At 35.8% G+C, this 13,220-nt stretch overlaps 1 protein-coding gene across 1 annotated transcript in view; it reads right to left on the bottom strand.

Annotated features, from left to right (window-relative positions):
- The window catches only part of mtm1 (myotubularin 1), a 45,029-nt gene extending 41,200 nt beyond the window's left edge, over positions 1 to 3,829 (bottom strand). Inside the window, exon 1 of the mRNA XM_041782468.1 lies at positions 3,753 to 3,829. The gene's annotated coding sequence lies outside the window, so the exon portion shown is untranslated. The remainder of the gene's footprint in view (positions 1 to 3,752) is intronic.
- Between the last annotated feature and the right edge of the window lie 9,391 nt (positions 3,830 to 13,220).

Consider the following 13,220-nt stretch of genomic DNA (forward strand, 5'->3'; position numbering starts at 1 on the left):
TTAAGGGTTAATACCTGTATGAACAGGTATAGTGTAGTCAGGGTTCAGGGTTAACACCTGTATGAACAGGTATAGTGTAGTCAGGGTTCAGGGTTAATACCTGTATGAACAGGTATAGTGTAGTAAGGGTTCAGGGTTAACACCTGTATGAACAGGTATAGTGTAGTCAGGTTTAAGGGTTAATACCTGTATGAACAGGTATAGTGTAGTCAGGGTTCAGGGTTAACACCTGTATGAACAGGTATAGTGTAGTCAGGGTTCAGGGTTAATACCTGTATGAACAGGTATAGTGTAGTAAGGGTTCAGGGTTAACACCTGTATGAACAGGTATAGTGTAGTCAGGGTTCAGGGTTAACACCTGTATAAACAGGTATAGTGTAGTCAGGGTTAAAGGTTAACACCTGTATGAACAGGTATAGTGTAGTCAGGGTTCAGGGTTAATACCTGTATAAACAGGTATAGTGTAGTAAGGGTTCAGGGTTAACACCTGTATGAACAGGTATAGTGTAGTCAGGGTTCAGGGTTAACACCTGTATGAACAGGTATAGTGTAGTCAGGGTTCAGGGTTAACACCTGTATGAACAGGTATAGTGTAGTCAGGGTTCAGGGTTAATACCTGTATGAACAGGTATAGTGTAGTCAGGGGTAAGGGTTAACACCTGTATGAACAGATATAGTGTAGTCAGGTTTAAGGGTTAACACCTGTATGAACAGGTATAGTGTAGTCAGGGTTCAGGGTTAACACCTGTATGAACAGGTATAGTGTAGTCAGGGTTCAGGGTTAATACCTGTATGAACAGGTATAGTGTAGTCAGGGGTAAGGGTTAACACCTGTATGAACAGGTATAGTGTAGTCAGGGTTCAGGGTTAACACCTGTATGAACAGGTATTGTGTAGTCAGGTTTAGGGGTTAACACCTGTATGAACAGGTATAGTGTAGTCAGGGTTCAGGGTTAATACCTGTATGAACAGGTATAGTGTAGTCAGGGTTCAGGGTTAACACCTGTATGAACAGGTATAGTGTAGTCAGGGTTCAGGGTTAATACCTGTATGAACAGGTATAGTGTAGTCAGGTTTAAGGGTTAACACCTGTATGAACAGGTATAGTGTAGTCAGGTTTAAGGGTTAACACCTGTATGAACAGGTATAGTGTAGTCAGGTTTAAGGGTTAACACCTGTATGAACAGGTATAGTGTAGTCAGGTTTAAGGGTTAATACCTGTATGAACAGGTATAGTGTAGTCAGGGTTCAGGGTTAACACCTGTATGAACAGGTATAGTGTAGTCAGGTTTAAGGGTTAACACCTGTATGAACAGGTATAGTGTAGTCAGGTTTAGGGGTTAACACCTGTATGAACAGGTATAGTGTAGTCAGGTTTAAGGGTTAACACCTGTATGAACAGGTATAGTGTAGTCAGGGTTCAGGGTTAATACCTGTATGAACAGGTATAGTGTAGTCAGGTTTAAGGGTTAACACCTGTATGAACAGGTATAGTGTAGTCAGGTTTAGTGGTTAACACCTGTATGAACAGGTATAGTGTAGTCAGGTTTAGGGGTTAACACCTGTATGAACAGGTATAGTGTAGTCAGGTTTAAGGGTTAACACCTGTATGAACAGGTATAGTGTAGTCAGGTTTAGGGGTTAACACCTGTATGAACAGGTATAGTGTAGTCAGGTTTAAGGGTTAACACCTGTATGAACAGGTATAGTGTAGTCAGGTTTAAGGGTTAATACCTGTATGAACAGGTATAGTGTAGTCAGGGTTCAGGGTTAACACCTGTATGAACAGGTATAGTGTAGTCAGGGTTAAGGGTTAATACCTGTATGAACAGGTATAGTGTAGTCAGGGTTCAGGGTTAATACCTGTATGAACAGGTATAGTGTAGTAAGGGTTCAGGGTTAACACCTGTATGAACAGGTATAGTGTAGTCAGGGTTCAGGGTTAACACCTGTATAAACAGGTATAGTGTAGTCAGGGTTAAAGGTTAACACCTGTATGAACAGGTATAGTGTAGTCAGGGTTCAGGGTTAATACCTGTATAAACAGGTATAGTGTAGTAAGGGTTCAGGGTTAACACCTGTATGAACAGGTATAGTGTAGTCAGGGTTCAGGGTTAACACCTGTATGAACAGGTATAGTGTAGTCAGGTTTAAGGGTTAACACCTGTATGAACAGGTATAGTGTAGTCAGGGTTCAGGGTTAACACCTGTATGAACAGGTATAGTGTAGTCAGGGTTCAGGGTTAACACCTGTATGAACAGGTATAGTGTAGTCAGGGTTCAGGGTTAATACCTGTATGAACAGGTATAGTGTAGTCAGGGGTAAGGGTTAACACCTGTATGAACAGATATAGTGTAGTCAGGTTTAAGGGTTAACACCTGTATGAACAGGTATAGTGTAGTCAGGGTTCAGGGTTAACACCTGTATGAACAGGTATAGTGTAGTCAGGGTTCAGGGTTAATACCTGTATGAACAGGTATAGTGTAGTCAGGGGTAAGGGTTAACACCTGTATGGACAGGTATAGTGTAGTCAGGGTTCAGGGTTAACACCTGTATGAACAGGTATTGTGTAGTCAGGTTTAGGGGTTAACACCTGTATGAACAGGTATAGTGTAGTCAGGGTTCAGGGTTAATACCTGTATGAACAGGTATAGTGTAGTCAGGGTTCAGGGTTAACACCTGTATGAACAGGTATAGTGTAGTCAGGGTTCAGGGTTAATACCTGTATGAACAGGTATAGTGTAGTCAGGTTTAAGGGTTAACACCTGTATGAACAGGTATAGTGTAGTCAGGTTTAAGGGTTAACACCTGTATGAACAGGTATAGTGTAGTCAGGTTTAAGGGTTAACACCTGTATGAACAGGTATAGTGTAGTCAGGTTTAAGGGTTAATACCTGTATGAACAGGTATAGTGTAGTCAGGGTTCAGGGTTAACACCTGTATGAACAGGTATAGTGTAGTCAGGTTTAAGGGTTAACACCTGTATGAACAGGTATAGTGTAGTCAGGTTTAGGGGTTAACACCTGTATGAACAGGTATAGTGTAGTCAGGTTTAAGGGTTAACACCTGTATGAACAGGTATAGTGTAGTCAGGGTTCAGGGTTAATACCTGTATGAACAGGTATAGTGTAGTCAGGTTTAAGGGTTAACACCTGTATGAACAGGTATAGTGTAGTCAGGTTTAGGGGTTAACACCTGTATGAACAGGTATAGTGTAGTCAGGTTTAAGGGTTAACACCTGTATGAACAGGTATAGTGTAGTCAGGTTTAAGGGTTAACACCTGTATGAACAGGTATAGTGTAGTCAGGTTTAGGGGTTAACACCTGTATGAACAGGTATAGTGTAGTTCTCTCTGTAGCTGTTAGCCTCACGTCTCTGCTCTCTATGAATATAAACACCTTTAAATCTCCTCTACTAACAGATCTAGGTCTAAATCTGACCCGGGTTAAGGCTGGAGTCTACCCCGGGTCACTGGGATCAGACTGAGGTGGGCTAACCCGGCTGAAACCCGGTATCTCCCCCGGTATTTACCCCAGGATAGAGGCTGGACTGAACTTTTCCTAACTAGTCCCTCGGATCAGACCAGCTGTGGATGAGACCAGGAAACGGGCCTACCACCACGGCGTCTCCTTCCCGCCTGAAAACAGCTCCGGTCCAGCCCGGAGAGGATCCAAAGCCCCGGTAAACCCTCCAGAACACCCCCCGGACAGGGTCTAGGAGACCCCGCGAAGGTTAAATGTCTGAACTTACCCACAAAGACCGAATCTCCCCTGGCTGAATGTCGATCTGTTTCCCTCAAGCCACAGCAGGAACTTACTCCACGTCACGTGCTCGTCTGTAAGGGCGAGGATTGGCTGCTTGTCAAAGTACAACTCTCAGGAAAACCAGGGAAATGTAGTTTTGATGAAGGCTGCCATATTCCTTTAAAGAGATCAGAAACACACGCTCATTATATTATATAATCTTATATTATATTATCTATTTTATATTATATTACATTATATTATATTATATTTTGTAAGATTATATTGTATAAATTTATATTATATTATATTATATTATATTATATTATATTATATTATATTATGTTATATTATATTATATAATGTTATATTATATAATTTATTTTATATTATATTAAATTATATTATATTATATTTTGTAAGATTATATTGTATAAAATTATATTATATTATATTATATTATATTATATTATATTATATTATGTTATATTATATTATATAATGTTATATTATATTATTTATTTTATATTATATTAAATTATATTATATTATATTTTGTAAGATTATATTGTATAAAATTATATTATATTATATTATATTATATTATATTATATAATGTTATATTATATTATATAATGTTATATTATATTATTTATTTTATATTATATTAAATTATATTAAATTATATTATATTATATTATATTATATTATATTATATTATATAATGTTATATTATATAATTTATTTTATATTATATTAAATTATATTATATTATATTTTGTAAGATTATATTGTATAAAATTATATTATATTATATTATATTATATTATGTTATATTATATTATATAATGTTATATTATATAATTTATTTTATATTATATTAAATTATATTATATTATATTTTGTAAGATTATATTGTATAAAATTATATTATATTATATTATATTATATTATATTATATAATGTTATATTATCTTATAGAAAGTACTATTATATTATTTATTTTATATTATATTAAATTATATTAAATTATATTATAGTATATTATGTTATATTATATTATATCATAATTTATTATGTTATATTATATTATATTATATTATATTATATTATATAATGTTATATCATATTATTTCATATTTTATTATATTATTTTATTTTATTTTGTTCTATATTATATTATATTATATTATATTATAGTGAATTATATTTTATTATATTATTACATTTTATTCTATATTATATTTTACTATATTATATTATATTAATATATTTTGTTCTATATCATATTATATTATATTATATTATTTTAAAGTGAATTATATTTTATTATATTACTACATTTTATTCTATATTATATTTTATTATATTATATTATATTTTATTATATTAAATATTTTATTTTATTATATTATATTTTATTATATTAAATATTATAGTATATACCATATCGTATGCTATTAAGTAAATGATTTAATTTCATGTTATATTGTTTTACATGATATGGCTCTGAATTATAAGATCCTCTTTAAAATCATTGTATATTATTTCATGCCATATTGCTAAATGCTAAATAAATTTTATAGTATACTCAATTATATAAGACGATAGTCATTGTACACCTGTAAACATGTAGAAATTGCTGTTGTTATTATTTTTGCTCATTTTGGTCATAGAATATTAAACTATTACTTGCACATTTAATTCCTTGTTTTCATATATTGTGTTTATATAGTACTTTTTTCTTGTCTGTCTGGTGCTGAGCTGTTGTAATGACCAAATTTCCTCGAATGGGGGATCAGTAAAAGTTTATCTGAAATTATCATATTATTATTATATGATATTAAAATATATTGTATCTGATAATAAAAAATTGTACAAAGTTGTATTTTATATTATACCATATTAAACATTATTACATATTGTCATGTTAAATCATATCATGAATAACGATTCTGAATCATTTTTCATCAGACCCATTCATATCATTGTTCAGATATACACTGGTTTATTTCTTCACATTAGTAATATTTTCTGTGATTTTATCAGATTCCTTTGAAGTTTTTTCTGTGCTGTTTTAGTTTATGTCAATTATTTTAATTCAGATGTCTGAGGCTGCTGTTATTCTGCTTTTTCCTCCAGTAGAGGGCGCTGTAGTACAGCTGGTGTCTGACGGACAAGGTTTGCTTAGACCACGTGATCTCTGACGGCTTAAACATTGATCAGTCCTCTGTCAGTACAGGGGTTTAATAACAGGGGGCATAAATACATATTATGACTGATGAATGAAGAGAACTCTGACAGATGGAGTCATTCATGTAAATAAAACATGAATATCTTCTCTTAACTAAAGAGAAAAATAAGAAATATATTTTCACCTGTACAGACGATAATTGGATGAATATGTTCTCATGTATATCAGTGAAATCAGACAGCCTGTCTGTTGATTACATTTATTATGAGAATAATAAATCTGGCTTACATTATCAGGCATCTGCCTCTGTCTTTAAACACATTTGTAACATGGTGTTGGTATCCAAACATTTATTTTCATGAATAATGTCATTATATTCCTCTTTAAAAAAGCCTCCCGCCTCTGCCCTCTTTCCAGGTCCTGAGGAACTTGATGACTAGGTTATAACTAATATTATATAGTTTAAAATTCATGTTATAAAGGTTAAAATTCAGATTATATAAGTTAAGATTAATATTAAATAGGTTATTATTCATATTACATGGGTTATAATCAAAATTAAATAGGTTATTATTCATATTATGTAGGTTACAATCAAAATTAAATAGGTTATAATTCCTGTTATATAGGTTATAATCAAAATTAAATAGGTTATAATTCATATAATATAGGTTATAATCAAAATTAAATAGGTTATAATTCATATAAAATAGGTTATAATTCATATTATATAGGTTAAACAGGGCAAAAAAGACCTGAAGGATATTACTCAGATTATATAGATTATTTTTGATATCATATAAGTTATTATTGATGGAATATAGGCTATAGAGGGTTATATCACACATTTTATTAGTCAGAGATACTGCACTTCCTGCAGGTCTACATTAGTAGTAATCTCTAGAGTGTTTCAGGGCCCTGCTACAGGTCTACATTCGTAGTAATCTCTAGAGTGTTTCAGAGCCCTGCTACAGGTCTACATTCGTAGTAATCTCTAGAGTGTTTCAGAGCCCTGCTACAGGTCTACATTCGTAGTAATCTCTAGAGTGTTTCAGAGCCCTGCTACAGGTCTACATTCGTAGTAATCTCTAGAGTGTTTCAGAGCCCTGCTACAGGTCTACATTCGTAGTAATCTCTAGAGTGTTTCAGAGCCCTGCTACAGGTCTACAATAGTAGTAATCTCTAGAGTGTTTCAGAGCCCTGCTACAGGTCTACATTAGTAGTAATCTCTAGAGTGTTTCAGAGCCCTGCTACAGGTCTACATTAGTAGTTATCTCTAGAGTGTTTCAGAGCCCTGCTACGGGTCTACCTTATTTGTAATCTTTAGAGTGTTTCAGAGCCCTGCTACAGGTCTACATTCGTAGTAATCTCTAGAGTGTTTCAGAGCCCTGCTACAGGTCTACATTATTAGTAATCTCTAGAGTGTTTCAGAGCCCTGCTACAGGTCTAAATTTGTAGTAATCACTAGAGTGTTTCAGAGCCCTGCTACAGGTCTACATTCGTAGTAATCACTAGAGTGTTTCAGAGCCCTGCTACGGGTCTACCTTATTAGTAATCTCTAGAGTGTTTCAGAGCCCTGCTACAGGTCTACAATAGTAGTAATCTCTAGAGTGTTTCAGAGCCCTGCTACAGGTCTACATTAGTAGTAATCTCTAGAGTGTTTCAGAGCCCTGCTACAGGTCAACATTCGTAGTAATCACTAGCGTGTTTCAGAGCCCTGCTACAGCTTTACATTAGTAGAAATCTCCAGAGTGTTCCAGAGCCCTGCTACAGGTCTACATTAGTAGTAATCTCTAGAGTGTTTCAGAGCCCTGCTACAGGTCTACATTAGTAGTAATCTCTAGAGTGTTTCAGAGCCCTGCTACAGGTCTACAATAGTAGTAATCTCTAGAGTGTTTCAGAGCCCTGCTACAGGTCTACATTAGTAGTAATCTCTAGAGTGTTTCAGAGCCCTGCTACAGGTCTACATTAGTAGTTATCTCTAGAGTGTTTCAGAGCCCTGCTACGGGTCTACCTTATTTGTAATCTTTAGAGTGTTTCAGAGCCCTGCTACAGGTCTACATTATTAGTAATCTCTAGAGTGTTTCAGAGCCCTGCTACAGGTCTACATTATTAGTAATCTCTAGAATGTTTCAGAGCCCTGCTACAGGTCTAAATTTGTAGTAATCACTAGAGTGTTTCAGAGCCCTGCTACAGGTCTACATTCGTAGTAATCACTAGAGTGTTTCAGAGCCCTGCTACGGGTCTACCTTATTAGTAATCTCTAGAGTGTTTCAGAGCCCTGCTACAGGTCTACAATAGTAGTAATCTCTAGAGTGTTTCAGAGCCCTGCTACAGGTCTACATTAGTAGTAATCTCTAGAGTGTTTCAGAGCCCTGCTACAGGTCAACATTCGTAGTAATCACTAGCGTGTTTCAGAGCCCTGCTACAGCTTTACATTAGTAGAAATCTCCAGAGTGTTCCAGAGCCCTGCTACAGGTCTACATTAGTAGTAATCTCTAGAGTGTTTCAGAGCCCTGCTACAGGTCTACAATAGTAGTAATCTCTAGAGTGTTTCAGAGCCCTGCTACAGGTCTACATTATTAGTTATCTCTAGAGTGTTTCAGAGCCCTGCTACAGGTCTACATTATTAGTAATCTCTAGAGTGTTTCAGAGCCCTGCTACAGGTCTAAATTTGTAGTAATCACTAGAGTGTTTCAGAGCCCTGCTACAGGTCAACATTCGTAGTAATCACTAGAGTGTTTCAGAGCCCTGCTACGGGTCTACATTATTAGTAATCTCTAGAGTGTTTCAGAGCCCTGCTACAGGTCTACAATAGTAGTAATCTCTAGAGTGTTTCAGAGCCCTGCTACAGGTCTACATTAGTAGTAATCACTAGAGTGTTTCAGAGCCCTGCTACAGGTCTACATTAGTAGTAATCTCTAGAGTGTTTCAGCGCCCTGCTACAGCTCTACATTAGTAGTAATCTCTAGAGTGTTATGTTATGTTATGACGAATGACCCAATCTGTCAGTTTCAAAAGGAAATCAGAGGGAGGTTGTAAACCATCTATCTGAAAGAAAATGACTCAAGGCCATCAGGCCCTCCCGGTGGTCAGTATTAGTATAGAGACTCTTTACGTCCATTGTCACCAGAAAATGAGGTTGAATGTCAGTTAAGTTGCCAATCCTGTTTAATACATCAGTCGTGTCCTCAATAAAGGATGGAAGTTTTCTGACCAAAGGTTTTGTGCAAAAATCTATATATTTTTAGGCTGGCTCTGTAAGAGTGCCATTGCCAGAAATAATGGGCGGCCAGGGGGGTTGTCTTTAGGCTCCTTGTTGGGAAGGAGGTAAAACGTAGCCATACCAGGGTGCTCAACCGATAGAAAACCAAACTCATTGACATCAATAAAACCACTGTCCAGCGCCTGTTTTAATAAAGCATCAGACTGTTTCTTCATGTCCAGTAGGGGACTGTAATGTAGTCTTTCATAATGTCAGGTGTTAAGCTGGTGATGAGCCTCTATGATGTATTTGTCCTTAGATAAAACAACTACAGCACCACCCTTATCTGCTGGACGAATTATGATGTCCTTATTGTTGGAAAGTTCATTCAGTGCCAGATGCTCTTTACGAGAAAGGTTGGACTTAGGAGTCAAAGGGTTAGCAATTAGAAGTTTTTTAACCTCATAGTCTACTTTCTTTGTAAAGGTAATAAGTGCTGGGTTAGACACTGTAGGTGAAAAACGAGATTTAGGTTTGAATTTCATACAAAGTTCATCAGTATCATTAGTGGTGTTTACATCTGAATAATAAGCGGTATGGAGAGCATTATGGAAATACCATGTTTTAAGGTGGAGGTTCTGATAGAAGCGGAATAAATCAACTTTAGTATTAAAGGCACAGGTGTTATGGGTTGGAGATAAACCTCCAGACAAAACTGAGAAGTGTTCTTTGGTCAACTGAACATCAGAAAGATTAATTACCGCTGATAGAGTCTCTGAGTTCTGTTCCTCAGGCCCTCTCTCCTTCTTGTGAGTGGCCGGTGCACGTCTCCTGCCTCGGCGTGTCCGGCGTTTGTGTGCGACTTGCCTGTAGATGGTAGTGGTGGCCACTCGCTCTCGGAAAAATCCTGATCAGCGGAGATGTTGGACCCCCTCTCATCCTCACTGGAGGTGAGGTTAAAAGAGACCCTTCTTTTCCGACGCTCCTGTGGGTCAGGCTGCTGCTTTCTCCAATGATAGACTCGACCTTGGTCATAATCCTCTGTGTCTCTTTTGAATTTCTGGAGTTTTGTCTTCTTAATTGTTGTCTCAAGCTCCTGCAGGCTGTTGTCAAGCTGTTCTAATGATAATGGAAGAGAGGCCTTGACTTCTTGAATCTTGGTTTGTAGTTTCTCCTGTTGTACTTTGCCATCCTCAGTCAGAAGCAACATCAGGTCCATTGAACATTTGTTGAGAATTGATTCCCATTTCTTTTTGAAATCAATGTCATCATGGCCAAAAGAAGGGAATCTGGAGATACGTAGGCCCCTTGGGATGCGGCCTTCTCGCCAATAGTCAGAGAGGAAAACAACGTGCAACTTCAATTTCAAGTCTTTCTATAACAGCTTGTGTAGATTATTCTGTGTCTTACAGGTCAACATTATTATATTCCTTTGTCTATCCTGAGGGGAACATCCACACTCACACCGAGACAATGAACTCACTGACTGGATCAATCACACTTTCAGCACAGACACAGACATCCACCAGTGAGGACAGAGATGTCCATCAGCCAATCAGAAGACAGATGCAGGATGCCCTATTTGGAAGATAAAGCAAATGTTACAAAACAGCTCTAAAACACAGTTACAATGAATCCTTTAGTAATGGGACAGACAGACAGACAGACAGACAGACAGACAGATAGATAGATAGATAGACAGATAAATAGATAGATAGATAGATAGATAGATAGATAGATAGATAGATAGACAGATAGATAGATAGATAGATAGATAGATAGATAGATAGATAGATAGATAGATAGATAGATAGACAGATAGATAGATAGATAGATAGATAGATAGATAGACAGATAGATAGATAGATAGATAGATAGATAGATAGATAGATAGATAGATAGACAGATAGATAGATAGATAGATAGATAGATAGATAGATAGATAGATAGATAGATAGACAGATAGATAGATAGATAGATAGATAGATAGATAGATAGATAGATAGATAGACAGATAAATAGATAGATAGATAGATAGATAGATAGACAGATAGATAGATAGACAGATAGATAGATAGATAGATAGACAGATAGATAGATAGATAGACAGTTAAATAGATAGATAGATAGATAGATAGATAGATAGATAGATAGATAGATAGATAGATAGATAGATAGATAGATAGATAGATAGATAGACAGATAGATAGATAGATAGACAGTTAAATAGATAGATAGATAGATAGATAGATAGATAGATAGATAGATAGACAGATAGATAGATAGATAGATAGATAGATAGATAGATAGATAGATAGATAGATAGATAGACAGATAGATAGATAGATAGACAGATAGATAGATAGATAGGATATATCTGCAGGGTTTTAAATACCATCTGAGCTGCCCAGCTGTAACATGACCTCTGACTGGACAGCTGAGACTACAGACTGACTGATAAAAATACTCTCTATGGATACGATTTATTTATCCATGAGGTCTGCTTCTTGGAAGTACACGAACAATTAGCAAAGCATTCATTATTAAATCTGAGATCAAACTTTACTCTCAGAATTCCAAAGATAATTTCAGAATTCTGACTTTAAGAAACAAGACTTTGATCTAAGAAATCTGACGTTAATCTCAGAAATCTGACATTAATCTCAGATATCTGACTTTAATCTCAGAATTCTGACTTTGATCTCAGAAATCTGACTTTGATCACAGATTTCTGTCTTTAATCTCAGAATTCTGACATGATTCTCAGAATTCTGACGTTGATCTCAGAAATCTGACTTTGATCTCAGGATTCTGACTTTGATCTCAGAAATCTGTTTTGATCACAGAAATCTGACTTTGGTCTCAGAATTCTGACTTTGGTCTCAGTATTCTGACTTTAATCCCAGAATTCTGTCTTTAATCTCAGAAATCTGACTTTAATCTCAGAATTCTGACTTTTATCTCAGAAATCAGACTGTAATCTCAAAATTCTGACTTTAGTCTCAGAATCCTTACTTTAATCTCAGAAGTCTGACTTTAATCTCAGAAATCTGACTTTAATCTCAGAAATCTGACTTTAGTCGCAGAATCCTTACTTTAATCTCAGAATCCTTACTTTAATCTCAGAATCCTGACTTTAATCTCAGAATTCTGACTTTAATCTCAGAAATCTGACTTTAATCTCAGAAATCTGACTTTAATCTCAGAAATCTGACTGTTATCTCAGAATTTTGTCTTTGATCTCAGAAATCTGACTTTAGTCAGAGAAATCTGACTTTAATCTCAGAATCCTGACTTTAATCTCAGAATTCTGACTTTAATCTCAAAATTCTGACTTTAATCTCAGAAATCTGACTTTAATCTCAAAATTCTGACTTTAATCTCAGAAATCTGACTTTAATCTCAGAATTCTGACTTTAATCTCAGAAATCTGACTTTAATCTCAGAATTCTGACTTTAATCTCAGAAATCTGACTTTAATCTCAAAATCCTGACTTTAATCTCAGAAATCTGACTTTAATCTCAAAATTCTGACTTTAATCTCAGAATTCTGACTTTAATCTCAAAATTCTGACTTTAATCTCAGAAATCTGACTTTAATCTCAAAATTCTGACTTTAATCTCAGAAATCTGACTTTAGTCAGAGAAATCTGACTTTAATCTCAGAATCCTGACTTTAATCTCAGAAATCTGACTTTAGTCTTGACATTCTGACTTTCATCTGACTTATCATTTATTTTATTTTATTTTTTACTTTTGGTGATGTAGTATGATTTCAGCCTAAAGACTGAGCTGTATGTTGAGTTGACCTTCAGGGCCTCCGTAGGAATGTGATGTTCTCTACGTTTGTAGTCTCATCACGGACACTCAGAAATCCACGGAAGGGGGTGGAGGGCGGAGGGGGGCTGCGGTGATGCTGAGCTGCTCCAGTGAGTCCAGTATGGACGTGTGACGTCAGCAATGGGAGAGGCGGGGCTTGTGGTTCGTGCGGCGCCTCGAGCGGATCAGATCCCGGTTCATTCATCACCGGATCCTCTCTCCTGGTCTCCGTGTCTCTACATCCGCAGAGCAGCGGG

This window comes from Cheilinus undulatus, unplaced genomic scaffold (assembly GCF_018320785.1).
Source record: "Cheilinus undulatus unplaced genomic scaffold, ASM1832078v1 Contig2, whole genome shotgun sequence".
In the NCBI taxonomy this organism is placed as follows: Eukaryota; Metazoa; Chordata; class Actinopteri; order Labriformes; family Labridae; genus Cheilinus; species Cheilinus undulatus.